The sequence below is a fragment of the Balearica regulorum genome, chromosome 15 (assembly GCF_011004875.1).
Source record: "Balearica regulorum gibbericeps isolate bBalReg1 chromosome 15, bBalReg1.pri, whole genome shotgun sequence".
NCBI classification, from domain to species: domain Eukaryota; kingdom Metazoa; phylum Chordata; class Aves; order Gruiformes; family Gruidae; genus Balearica; species Balearica regulorum.
In genome coordinates, this window is record NC_046198.1 from 13,436,622 (window position 1) to 13,450,132 (window position 13,511).

Here is a 13,511-nt window from a genome sequence, read left to right on the forward strand (position 1 = left end):
GAGGAGGTCACCTGTAACTCAGCAGCTCCAAGGAATGCCACAAGCCCTGGCTCCAAGGAGCTGCTTATAATCTAAACTGCAGAAGAAAGTCAGGATTCACAATAATACTTCAGATTTTGCCTGCTGAAAATAAAGAGCATTTCAAAATAAATGGGGAGAAAAGCAAGATCAATAAGTGAAACATACTTATTTTCCAACCCAGCCTAAATAAAATGAAGTGTAATACTCTGTTCACCATCACAAGTAAGAGCTCCAGTGCAAAAGAATACATTCTCCTAAGGGCTGCACAACAAGATACTGGTTTATGCTGGTTTTTTAGTAAGATAGGGACTGGAAAGGGGGAAAAAAAAAAAATCAGAACAGGAACTAGTAATTCTTCATTGAGAGAGAGGGGGAAAAAAAAGCCATGCAGAAAGTTTGGGGCTTTTTCCCACAAAGCCAGTGTGGAATTAGAGAACCTACAACTGAGTTCACAACTGAAAAGCATTTTAATACAGAAGAGAACTTCTCTGCAAAACCATTAGTGAAGCTCAGGATTAAGACAGTGACCCACACAGTAAACAACAAACTTCTCTGAACTTTGATGGGGTGGTGAGGTTCACTTTGCTTGTAAGCATAACAATTGGACTCGATCTTAAGGGTCTCTTCCAACCTAAACGATTCTATTGCTTCTTGGGGAGCTTTAAGAATTGCATCCCACAGATTTATTTCCCCTTCTTTCTTTAAAGATGAAGCAGTTACACAAACTCCACAGCCTTCTGCTCCTTTGTGAGCTGGGACAGCTGTTGAAACATGTTGATTTATTGAAGTTTTCCTTTCACTCCTCTGTGGTAAATGTTCTCCAGGAGCAGTTGCGTTATTCCTGTGCCCACGCTTCGGCACTTCCCTAGACAAGGTAAATAGGAGCCAGGCCAAGTGAGCAACCCAGGATGGGCTCAGCTGGGTGTCCATCCCCACCCAGCCTGTTTGCACCCCGCAGTTTCAGTCCTACCTGCAGAGCAGAGCTGGGCAGATGCACAGCTCAGTCCCATTCCCACCTCAGCATCCTGCTCTGCTGCACAGTTTGCAAAGCACAGCCTTTTCCTAGCACGGGCCAGGTCCCCGCAGTCTCTAGGGACAGAGGCTCAAACCCAGACAGCATAAAAGTTCAATGGTGCCATAAAGCACGAGAGAGAGGTTTGAACTCCTGGATTTTAAACAGAAAGCCACTTCCAGCAGCTCTCCATCCCCTTGGGCCACACACCAGACCTTGCAATTCACTGCTCTGCGCCGCCTTCCCAGGAGAAGGCGGCTGGAAGTGACATTACTGCAGTGCCTCCCCCCATCCCCAGGAGTTAATCAGCTCGGTGACACCAACAGTCACATCCCTCATCCTGCCGGCCCCAACGGACACCCCGTCTGTCACACTCGCTACGTCAACCTGCAGCGCTTGTACCTGCTGCGCCCTGAGCAGGGGCGGAACCAGCACGAGGGTTATGGGCTTCGCTTCCAAGCCACATCCTGGGGCAAGAGTACAGCAGAAATAGGTACTTTTATACCTCAAATCAGGTGTTCAACACTTTTTTTTTAAATCATTGCCTTTTTTGCATTTTTTGAACAGCTTTACTCTTCCTGCAGTCAGAGCTCAGAAGGGTGGGTGGGAGATGTCAGTGCTGCTCCACACACCCCTGCTTTTACTCAAGCAGGGCCAGGCACAAACTTCACAGCACAGTGATGAAAAGAAACTACCTCAAATCCTCAACTGTCCCAGACTTTTTCCTTGTGATCAGACTGACCAGCTGCCCAGCCTGGAGAGGGAAGAGTTAATTAATTAATGTCACAAGATGAGCACTTGGGCCATGCAATTACTATCTCCTGCTAGAATACCTTGGTGAACTGCCGGTATTAATGGAACCAGCACTGAGCTGAAGTCAAGACATTTATCCTTTGACAATGCTCTATTGCAACAACTTTATTTTGATGATACTGGATGATTAATGCTTACAGCCGCTGTCATTTCCTTTGATAGATTTTTGGGGCTGTGGAGTGACATTTGCTCAATGCACCGTTCTTGAAAAGCTGCACTCATCGTAGCGGAGAGAGATGCTCTGTGCATCCAGCCGTTGGCAACCAGGCGCTCTGCAAGCTGCGGGTGGCCAGGAAAGTTACTCTGCGGAGTATGGGGATGCTTACAGACAAGCCTTGCCTGGTAAAGGCTGCAGGGTGAGAGGAAGGTGTGTTAAACAGCCAGTGTTGTAAGACATGGCAAGAGTTGTCTCATCCAGTGGAAGGAGAGGAGGCTGTTGGTTACAAACATCACAGCCAAGAGCTGGAGCAGACTCTGCTGTTTTGCCACAAACACACTGGAAGATCAGATCCCGAGCTGAGACTCTCCAGCGCTGAGCTGCAGCCGTACCAAGCTCTCACAGCTGCTCTTGAAGCCAAAAAGCATCCAAAACTCAGATCAACCAATCAGTAAAACAAAATGCAAACAAATATCTTAACCATAGCATTCACTAATAGAAAAAAAAAACATCAACCCTTGGAAACCTTAATCTTAACCTCTGTGCTTCCAAGTTCTCCCTACTTGTAACATGAGAAAAAGAATTCTCTACCTCACCCAGCAGCTGCTGCTGCAAGGTTTTCCTAATCAATCAGCTCATTAATTCATGCAAAGCATTAGATAGACAGCAGATGGATGGATTTACACAATAGTCTTTTCTACAGTGAAATATTTCTACTTGATTCTCCGCCAGGAGCTGCCTGCCCACTCCCACCTCACCGGCACGGAGCGGTCCAGGCTCACGCAGGGACACCCACGAGGTCCGGAGATGTGGGGTCTCCCCTAGACCCAAACAGCATCCGGGGCCACGAGGGATTCCCTGGCTGGAGACAACCTTTTCACAAGGCTTCTTACAGATTTGATTTTCATCTTGTCATATTTAAAAAGCTGTCTCAGGAGCGTAATGATTTTAAATTCACTCACCACCGCAGTCAATCAATGGAGCGGCGGCGGCTGCTAGTGCCTCGCTAGCAGGTGGTGATGAATGGGGCTTTCGAGGCTGCGTCGCTCGCCTCCGAGCAAGAGGAGAGCGTAGGCAGAGGGTGGGGAAGAGAAGCAAAGCCAGAAACAAGAATTAAAAAAAAAAAAAAAAAAAAAAAAAAGAAATGAGGTGGGGGGTAGGAAAGCCCAGCCTGCTCACTGGAAACTTGGGACAAGCGTTCGTCCACTCCAGGAAGGCACAGCTTGGAGGGAACAGTCTTGGCTTGCATTAGTCTCCCTGATTTGTTATCATCCTATATCTTCAATAAACCAGCTAACACATTTATTACAAATAAGTGCTAACCCCAAACCTGGCTCATGCAGAGGACCAGAGCCCCAGCCGCCAGCCTCCACCTTGCACACGTGTCCCTGACCCAGCTTTCCTCTCCAGGAGGAGCTGAAGAACGAACACCCAAGAACAGCTCTCAAGAGCATGTCTTCCCTCAGGACAGAGGGCACAGCATTGAAGGCATTACCCCTCAACTCCTCCCGTGCAAAAGCAGACAGACACAAGTCCCACTGGATGACGCACAGCACCCCGTGCCTCGCCATCGCCGAGCGGCTTCGGGTGCCAGCAGCAGAGAGGAGCAGCCCTGCGTGCTCGCAGCCACCCCAGAGACCAGAGGGACAGGGAGCACCAGTCCCTGCAACTACCCTGAGTTTCCAGGAAGGTTAAAAAAAAAAAAAACAAACCACAATTAAATATACAGGGGAAAAAAAAACCCAAACAAACCAAACCACCAACACTGCTTGGGGGAGCCTAAAGGGCCTAATCCTGCTCCAGCATGCTGCCGATGGCCCTGCTCCACTGAGCAAGGATGCTGCTCAGCATTTGAAAGAAGCCACTTTACATCTGGGCTCTTTTTCTCCTTCTTTCTCCAATTACAGGGTCAGGTCAGTGCTGTGCAGCCTGTGAGCATAAAAATATTCATCATATGGAAAACTTGGATTACCAAAGAAGCTGCAGTTTGTAGCATGAGCATCACAGCTGGGTGTTGCGAGTCTCACAAAGCAGAGAGGGGAAAGAGTCAAAAAATGAAACCCACCACACCAGCAAAATAAAAATAAGAGGCAGTAAAAGTAAATTAATGATGTTGCTCCAATTTGAGCAAACACTAATTAAGAATGTGTAATTGAATTAATGCATTATTTAGAAACCCCAGCAAATCCTGAGTGGGGATATAAATACATTACAGGGTTCCTTTGACATCTCATCTCTCTCACTCCCCGCAATTTATTTTAATGTCACTAGAATCTCCAGATTTATTTACATCCTTGTCACTCACCATTGTTTCGCACTTACCCCATATATATCTATATCCCCTCCCCTCAATTCCGCACACCCAAGTGCTCCATATGGGGCAGTGATGACCATTCGATAAGTCGATAATGTGCAATACATTGGCTCAGCTCATCAACCCCTTCCCCTCCCAGTAGTCACAGGTCTGAGTCTAATTTGTTTACAGCCTGCAAAAAACATCAAATACCTCATTAAAAAACAAATCCATCTTCTAGAAACACAGTTTTTCTACAGCTTCAAGTGTTGGTTTCTTACACATTACACTGGGAAAGGCTCTGCACAAGCAGAATCTAAGCCTGGCCCAGAATAGGTCAAGAAACCGGTATCATCACACCCTGGAAATAGAGGAAAACAGCATCTCGGGGAAAAAGGGGAAAGAAAAAAAGAAAAGAAAAAAAAAAAGAGTCAGACCCCCAAAGATTTTGCAGCAGATATTTGTACCTGTGAAAGGTCCTGAGATACTGCATTTGCAGCTGGGACAGTTTAGTAGTGCTTTGGGTACTTAGCAAGAGGCTTTACATACATTATTCTTCCCTCCTTCCGAGCCCTTTGCAGCAAGGCTTACAGCTCTTACTACACCTGCATTTCTAGGAAGAGATACAAATACATCAAAAGGAAAGACAGAAATCCAGTTAAATTGTTTAAAACTGCTAAAGACACTTGTAAGGAAAGCAGCATGAGAAAATAACACGGGCAAATTCAAGTTCACACACACGTATATAGCTCTAGGAAAGGGAAAAAAAGCAGCAGCATTAAAGCATCTTGTACTTTGGTATAAGCCTATACTGTAGCAAAATATGCATGCTGTTTATAAAACATATTGGAAGACTTTTCCCTAAAAGATGCCATATAAAGTATAAAATTTTATTATCTCTGCCTGTCCGTTTTACAAAGATATACGCAAACAAGTTGCCAAATCTGCCTGCAGTTTAACTCCATTAAATCCAATGAATGAGTTTGGCCCACAAAAAACTCTGCACTTACTGTAATAAAGCTAAGAGCTGATAGCAGCTGATACAGTAAAACACATACATTTCCATACACTTATTCCTGCTGATTTAAAAATACGAGCGAGCTACAGAGATTGCCCTTGTCCAGCTCCTAAAGAAATGCAGAAATGGGGAAGAAAAAACCCAAACCTCACAGTTTTCCTCTCCGGTTCCCTCCGGGCACAAAGGGAAGAGGGATGGGGAAAGCCAGCGGGGTTGTGTCCATTTGACTTTTCCCACCAAGAGCCCCGAACGCATACGATGTGTACTTGAACAAAACGCCTGATGGTTTGGTCCCCAAGTTAGGCAGGACCCCACCCAGCAGGAAGGGGGTCAGAGGTCTGGACCCCATCCTGGGACACCCCCTTCTCCCCCACTGGTCCCCAGAGAGGGGAACATGCTCAGGCTCCCGGGACAGGGATGCTCTGCTCCCTGAGGCAGCTGGCCACAATTCTGTCTGCAGAGGGCTTTCCTCACAGTCAGCAGTTCTCCAGCCACTGGGTCATCCTGAATTATACCTTGAACCTTATGTTGCATAGGGGACCATGCCTGGACCCAAATGACAGATTCTAAGTCTCCCCTCATTGATAGGGGTTTTTTTGTTTGTTGAGGGTTGGGGTTTTTTCCCCACCACCACCACACAGAGCTTTTTCTCAGGCTGCTGTCATAACCCCAACCAACTCCCGTCTCCAGCTCCCTTACACTGGCTGATACGCACCCTGCGCCATCAGTGCCGCCTCCTCCAGACCCTCCTGCCCCAGCTCCTCATGGCGCACAGAGGCTCCAGGTCCCCCTCACCTGGAGCTAACTCTCACAGCTCCTTTCTTAGATATTTATTATTATTTCTTTCTATTATAAGGATGTCTCAGGGACCCAGACAACCCTTGTGCTAGGGGCTATACATACATTCACCACTCCGGCAAACAAACTACACCTCACGTATCATTTCATACTCTTCTTCCTCTTTCTCTGCACCGAGCCCCTACCACCCTGGCTGCCACCACTCGCCTGGGGTTGTAGCAGACATGGGACAAAGGCTCAGGGTCTCCACTCCAGCTCCTTCACCCCAAGGTCCCCACATCCCTACTGCTTTCACAGCTCTGCCTCCTTCCTCACCCACAGTTTGGGGCCATGCATGGCTTCATAGCTGTCCCACTGAGCCCCACACAGGTCCTCTCCTCCCCACCAGCCTCCTCCGGGCCCAGTTTGCTGCTAACCATCACACCTCCATCTCCCCACACCCAGACACCCAGCCACAGCGCTGTCCTGCCATCAGGCTCACCCAGACTCTTCCCAGCCTCTGGGTTCATAAGACCAAAAGAAGCCACCAACCGTACCAGATCACACAAAACACTGCTCAAGGCTGCACTCCCAACTCGTACCCCCCTGCAGTAGCTTCCCCTCTCCTCCACACTTCACCTCAAAGCCTTGTGACGACTCCACCAGCTGCCTCCCCACACCCCCATCGCACACAGCTCAGAAAGGCACAGCCCACCCGCAGCAAGCCCCCAGCCCCACATCTTCTCCTCTGGAGGCTCCTCACCACCCTGCAGCAGCTCTTTCTTAAGTCCCCCTGCTCCACCAGGCTTCCCAATGCCCTTTGCTGAGAAACCATGTAATCCCAGGCTTTTGCTACACCTGGAGTTAACACCAATTCACAGCCGAGTGCCAGCAGCTGGGATGCTGCGGGCACTGCTGGGATGCTGTGGCTTTTCTGGGCGTGAAATCCCAGCTCTGGAGCAGCCGGCAAGGAAACTCCACCCGGACCAGCGTGGCTGGGGTGCGCCTGGCTGCTGCTTTCCGTGTCCCTCTGGGACACAGGGCTTCACTGATGTAACCCACTTGCTTGTTCCCAGCATATGCACGGGGACAATAAATATTGGGAAAAATTGCCTGAGGGTGGGGTTGAGACCCTACAACAGGCGGGACAGCACTGGGCTCTCCAGGGCACAGGCTGCATGTCCTGTCCCTGTCGCAGCTTCTCCAACCTCAGCGCTACATCCAGAGCTTGACTCAGAAATCTCCGAAGCACTGGCCATGTCCTTCTGTTTGCATGCGTTGTGCAATCCTATATTTAGCATATGATGGGAGAACTGAAATAAATAATCCATAGCTCATAATAATAAACCTTGCACCTCGAACAAGCCAAAAGCCTGACCTTTCATAGTTAAGTCGCCCTGGTGAGAGGTTGGATCTTGTGTTTTCTGATCATCAAACAGAAAAGCATTAGCCAGACAGGGAGAACAAGCTCTTATCTAGACCTGATTTCTCTCCCCTCCAGGGGATCCTGTAGGATATTTCAGTTCTCTCTAGCTCGCTGTATGACTCTTCCCTCCCCCAGTTGCTTAAAATCAGCCAAATTCACAATCTAATCTGGCCGGGAGTCAAAGGGGAGAAAAATCAAGTCCTAATGCAGTGACTACTTTGAATGGGGAATTGAAGCCAATCAGAAAGGCATTATTGATCCCGGCTCAGAGCACCTCGGTCAGGGAGGGGAAAGTCACGGGCAGCCGCAGAGCTGCCCACCGCAGCCAGCCGGGGCTGCCCTGCCAGGCCTGCAGCTTTCCCAGTGCTCGCTCGGCCTGGGAGCCAGCGCAGGGAGGGAGCCGGCCCCATCTGGCACAAGTTCCCTGCCTGTGCGTGCAGGTAGGGAGAGCGCACGGCACCCCTGTGCCGGCACCGGAGAGCACCCACGGCACGCACCAGCCCACAGCATGCACTAACGCACGTGTGTGCAAGAGCATGACCCGTGTGCTACCTACCCCGGTGTGTTTGTGTGCAAACACTTCTAGCGTGCGCCGCTTTGGAGTGAACCCATCTGCAAGAGCAAGGCTGCTACATCAAATGGTGTGTGCGTGCATGTGTGCACAGCAAAGGCTACGTGCGTTTAAGCAGTGTTAGTGCAGGGCAGCTCTGTGTAAGAGCCAAAACGCAGGCTGCAGGGCAGGGAAGGGGTTGTGCATGTGTATGCATGTGTGTACCTGTTCCCCTCAGCTGCCCGCCTGCGTGACCCGCAAGCACAATCCCTGCAGCAGGCCGGGGAAGGCAGCAGGGTGGCTCACCCCAGGCAGCGGGGCAGGTGCGGCAGAGGACAGGGAGCAGCCGGACGGGGCTGGGCTCAGCTCCGGGCATCCCCGGGTGAGATCCTGACGCTTTGGCCCGTGTTAGCACAGGCTATACGTTCCTCCGCCTTATGTAACCGCAGCAGGGATGGAGCGCCGAAGGGGGGACCGAGATCGGCGGGGGGGGGGGGGAGAGGAGCTCCCCACTGAACCCCTGCCAAAGCAAAGCGGGCCGGAGCAGAAGCTGGATGCCCCGGTAAGGTAAATCTAGACGCCAGGCCGAGGCAGTTGTATTACCACCGGGTGGGCTGGGCCCGGCTCGGGGCTGCCCCGGTGCAGGGCAGGTCCGGCCGCCGGTGCCGGTCCCCGCCGGGGAGCTGCCGCCCCGCTCGGCAGGGCCAGGGCACGGCTCCCGCCGCGGCGGGCAATACCGAGTACAGCCCGGGCGGGCCGAGCCGGCTGCCTCCCTGCCCGGTGGGGGCTGCCCCGGAGAAGGGGCTCAGCCCGGAGCCCCCCCGGACCAGCGGGACGCGGGGCGGCAGTACCGCGGGGGGAGTCCTGGGAAGTTTGGGGAATCCCACATTTTGTAAGGTGGCAGGAGGGAAACATCCCCCCTGGAAAAAAAAAAAAAAATAAAATAAAAAACCCCACAAACCCACGCGGGGTCCCGGTAGCTCCTGTCCCCCCGCTCGGGCTTTGCCCCCCAGCCTGCCAGCCCGGGCACCGCGGGGCCGTGCGGCCACCGGCATCTCCTTACCTGCCGGCGTCACGTCTGCTGCTGCCTGCCCTGCTTCGGCTCTTCCTCCTCTCCTCCTTCCTCCTCCTCTCTTCCTCTCCCTGCTGCTTGGGGCTCTTTATGGAGATTCATTCATTCATGCCTTCCCATCGGTCCCTCAGCGTTTCCCTGCCTCCCGGAGGCAGAGCGTGTGACGCCTCGCCCCTTTCCAGCCACTTTCTGCTGTCACAGAGCGGCGCTGCCCCAGCCCGGAGCGCCGGCCGGGCTGGGACACGCGTGGGCAGCGCCGGTCTGTGGGAGCGTCCCCCAGCGTGGGGTGGGGGGGGGGTGGGTGAGTGGGCGGGCGTGGGCACGGAACGGACCCGCCCTGGGGGGTACAGACGGTCTCTGGCGCCCGTCACCGAGGCGCCGGGTCGCCCCCAGGGCTTTCCGCGCTGCCCTCCGCCCGCCCCATCCCACGCCACGCCGCTGCCCATCGCCGCTCGCTCCCAGCCGGCCCTTCCCCGGCCGCCACCGAGCAGCGGCTGTCGCGGAGAGGGCGCGGGTGGGTCCGCACCCCCCGGCCGCCCCCCGGGCAGCCCTCGCCCCCTCTTTGCCTCTCTGCTCGCCCCCGCCCCCAGCCCAGCCCGTCCTTCCTCCCTCTCTCCCGCTGCCTCCGCACCCGCGGCAGGACCGCATCCCGCTCCGCGGAGCGCTGCCCCATCCACCCGCCTTACAAAAGCGCTGACTCAAGCCCGGAGGGGAACGGCTGAGCCCGGCGTGGGGAGCCAGGGCTTTCCGGCCAGCCAGCCACTGATCCCCGGCCGGTGTCCCCCCCCCCTCTCCTCCCCGGGGAGGACGCCCCCATCCCGGGGGCCGCTCGCACCTCCAGGTCACCGTGTAAAGTTCGTCCCTGCCCCAGCCTTCCCGAGGAAGGAGGGTCCCTCCGCTGCCCCCCCCCCCCCCCCGCCGCTGTATTTCGGGGGGACTGGGGACGCGCTCCCGGCTTCCTCCGACAGCACCCCGCTGCCCACTGCCCCCCGCTGCCTGCACACCCCGCAAGGTCGGGGCAAACCCGGGGGGGGGGGGGCTGGGGGGGCTGTAAGCCCTGCAAGATGCCAGGCAGCACGGCGGGAGGTGTTGAGGGGGGTGTTATTTTAGGTGCTAAACTTCAGGGCGATTGCTTCCTCTCTGCACAAGCACGGGGTTATTCTTTCCAGCCAGGCAGGGCGGAAAAATCCGCTTTTTCCCTTAAACGCATCGTCGGAAATTTGAAGAGCAGCATCTGCGCTTGGGCGCTGCCGGAGCCTTCAGAGCGACAAACCGTTAATTTGGGGCGAAACCCCTTAAAAATACTCCCCGAAGGGCCCCGCCCGCTCCCCGGTGAGCCGTGCCGTTTCCACAGGCGGTGCCACCCCCTTTGCAACGTTGCCATCAATTTCGATTAACGATCGCTTTATTCACCGCTGCAAACTTCTAAATATTTAATACAGTGCAAACCGGCACCGAAACGCACGGAGCTGGCGGGAGGAGGCGAGTCCCCGGCTGGGGAAGGCGTGAGCGGCTGCCTCCGGCTGAGCCCGGCGGCCCCGCTGCCTCTGCCCCCCGGGGGGAGCCTGTTGATACCGGCCCCCCCCTTCCCCTCCCTCCCCTAGGCTTTCTCGGGGCTACAAATCACAGCCTGGACGTGGGCAGCATCGCGGTTCCTCCGGGCTGCCCGGCCCGGGGAAGGCAGGGATGAGCGGGGATGCGGAGGTTTCTTGGCTGGAGGAGCAAAGGAGGGTGCGGGGGGGGGACGACGACACGACACATCCCGACGGGTCGGGATGTCCCCAGCACCGGGACGCTGCTGCCGGCCGGGTCCCGCCACGCACGAGTGGAGCAGCCCCGCACCAGATCGAGCAGGATGGAGGCTGGGGACCGCCGGGGGTTTGGGCTGGTTGGAGGGGTCCTGCCCGGAGCGGGGGGGGGGGGGGGGGGGGGGCTAACCCCCACCGCCCTGGCATCCCCAGGGACAACGGCACCGCCTCGCCGGCAATGTCAGGCGGGACACCCCGGCGGGGGGCGGGTCCTGGACAGGGACCCCCCCCAGGGAAGGAGGGGAGCGTCCCAGCCGGCGAGCGGAGGAGGCACCCCTCCTCAGCCACCCCCCCCCCCCGCGGACCCCCAGCCCCGGCCGAGTTTCAGTAAAATGCCATCAAGAAAAATCTTTGGCAACTCCGGCCGCGGTCTAACACCGGCTCCGCCGACTGGCGAGTACCCCGGTCCTCCGGGCTCAGCCTGAATTTGGGAACTGAGACGGAACTTTACAGCAACATCCGTCATTATAATTAAAACTGCAACACACCCACCGGGCAGGAACACGCTCCCGTCCGTGTCCTCCCCCCACCTCTTTCTTGTTGTGTTTTTTTTTTTTTTTTAATTAAAAAAAACAAGCGAAAGCGGCTCAAACTCATAGACAGGCACCTGCCCCCCGCCTCCCCCGAGCCATCAGCGCGACGGCAGCCGTTCAGCCGCCCGGCCCGCAACCGCACCGGGCGAGGATGCGGGACCGGCGCCGTCCCGGGGACCGGCCCCCGGCTGGATACCCTGCCGTCCCCCCCCCCCCCCCACCGGAGCACGGACACCCCCCTTCCCCAGCCACCGCCACCCTCCTCCACTAATTTTCTTTAATTAAAGCTCTACGTGCGGCACGTTTCGCGAGGACAGAAATAGCCGCTGAAGGAGCGCATGTGGGGAGGCCGGTCCAAACTGCCGGCGTGGGAATGCCGAAGGGATTGGGGGGGGGGGGGGCAGGGGGAGCAGAGCCGGGGAGCGGCTCTACCACGGCCCCCACCCCAAGGCCCGGGGCCTCCGGGGTTATTTGGGGTGGTGGGTGAGATCTCCCCCCCCCCCTCCCCTCCCAGCGCTCCGTGCGGCGGGGAGGGGATGCGGGCGGACCCCCCGCCCCGGGGGGGGGACGACACTGCTGCCCGCGGCACCGGCTCTTCCCCCGGAGCACAGGGGCTTCCCGCAGGCAACAGTTGCAGCGGCGGCACGCAGGGGCTCCCCCAGGGATGCGCCGGATCGGGCGCACCCCGCAGACAGTGGGGACACCCCGAAGTTGGGATCCCCCATAGGCGGGGGGGGGGACACACGGGCCGGGCCGCCGGCGGGGCTCCCCCGGCTCCGCACCCCAGACCCGGCCGGGGGAAGCCTCTCCGGGCCCGACCTCCCCCCCCGCACCTGGGGGAAGAGGGTAGCAGGGGCGGCTCCGGCTGAGCCCGAGGACCCCCCGCCCGCGGAGGGGAGGGCGCCCCGCTCCCCCCCGCCGCCTGCCCCGCGGTCCCCTCCCGCCGAAGTCCCAACCTGGGCTGCAGCCGCGAAAAGTTTGGCGACACGGAGCGGCCACCGGGGGCTGCGCGGGGCTCGCCGGGCACTCGGGGCTCACCGAGCAGCGCCGGGCGCCGCCGCGGCGGGGAGACACCGCGCGGGGGCCGGGGCGAGCTGGTACCGGGCGCCGGGCCGGTGCGGGGCAAGGGCCGGGGGGCTCAGCCCGGGGTCAGGGCCTGGGGGCGGGGGGGTGCCGGGCGGGCTGCGGCGGGGGCTGCGGGCGCACCTACCTGCTTCGGCGGCGGCTCCCGGCGCTCGGCGGCGCGCCCGGCCCCGAGGCGCGGTGATGGGCGGCGGGCGCACCCGCGGCTGCGGCTCCCCGTGCCCTTCCAGGCGGGCGGGCCGGGGGCAGGAGGCGGGCAGGGAAACGCAGCCGGAGCCGAGCAAATCCCAGCGCTGGAGCCGGCCTCCGAGAAGAGAAGGGCTGCAGCTCCTCACTGCGTCAGGCGGAGAGCCCTGCCCGTGCAGGCGGTGCCGGGCAGCGCTGCCAGGCCCGGGGGGCTCCCATCGGCACGGCTCGGCTCGGCGCGGCTCGGATGAGATGGGCACGGCTCGGCACGGCGGTGCGGTGCGGGCAGGGCGGAGGTGTGCGGTGCGGCGCGGCTCGGCTCGGCCTAGCACGGTCCGGTTCGGCTCGGTATGGCTCGGCACACCTCGGCTCGGCTCGGCTCAGCACGGCACGGTTCGGTTGAGCCTGGCTCGCCTGGGTTCGGTGCGACCTGGCTGGGTCCGGCCGCGCTGTCACGGCATGGAGCGATAAGCGGCTTGGCCGGGAGAGCCGGGCTGGCCCCGGGGGAGCGGGGGGGCCGTGTGTGTGTGTGTGTGTGTGTGTGTGTGTGTGACACTGCGTGTGTGGCACTCTGTGTGTGTGACGCCGTGACAGTGTGTGTGGGGGGCACCTTGTGAGAGTGGGGGGGTGAGTGTGTCAGGATTTGTGAAGGTGTGAGTGTGCATGTTGGGGGTATTTGTCTCTCTGTGTGTGACAAAGTGCTTGTGTGTGTGTGTGTGTGTGTGTGTGTGGTGACACCTTGGGAGGGGTGTGCAGAGGTGA

At 57.5% G+C, this 13,511-nt stretch overlaps 1 long non-coding RNA gene across 1 annotated transcript in view; it reads right to left on the minus strand.

Annotated features, from left to right (window-relative positions):
• Positions 1-12,875, minus strand: part of LOC142603968 (uncharacterized) — a 49,762-nt gene extending 36,887 nt beyond the window's left edge. The window contains exon 1 of the long non-coding RNA XR_012837859.1: positions 12,691-12,875. This is a non-coding gene — a long non-coding RNA (uncharacterized LOC142603968). The remainder of the gene's footprint in view (positions 1-12,690) is intronic.
• Between the last annotated feature and the right edge of the window lie 636 nt (positions 12,876-13,511).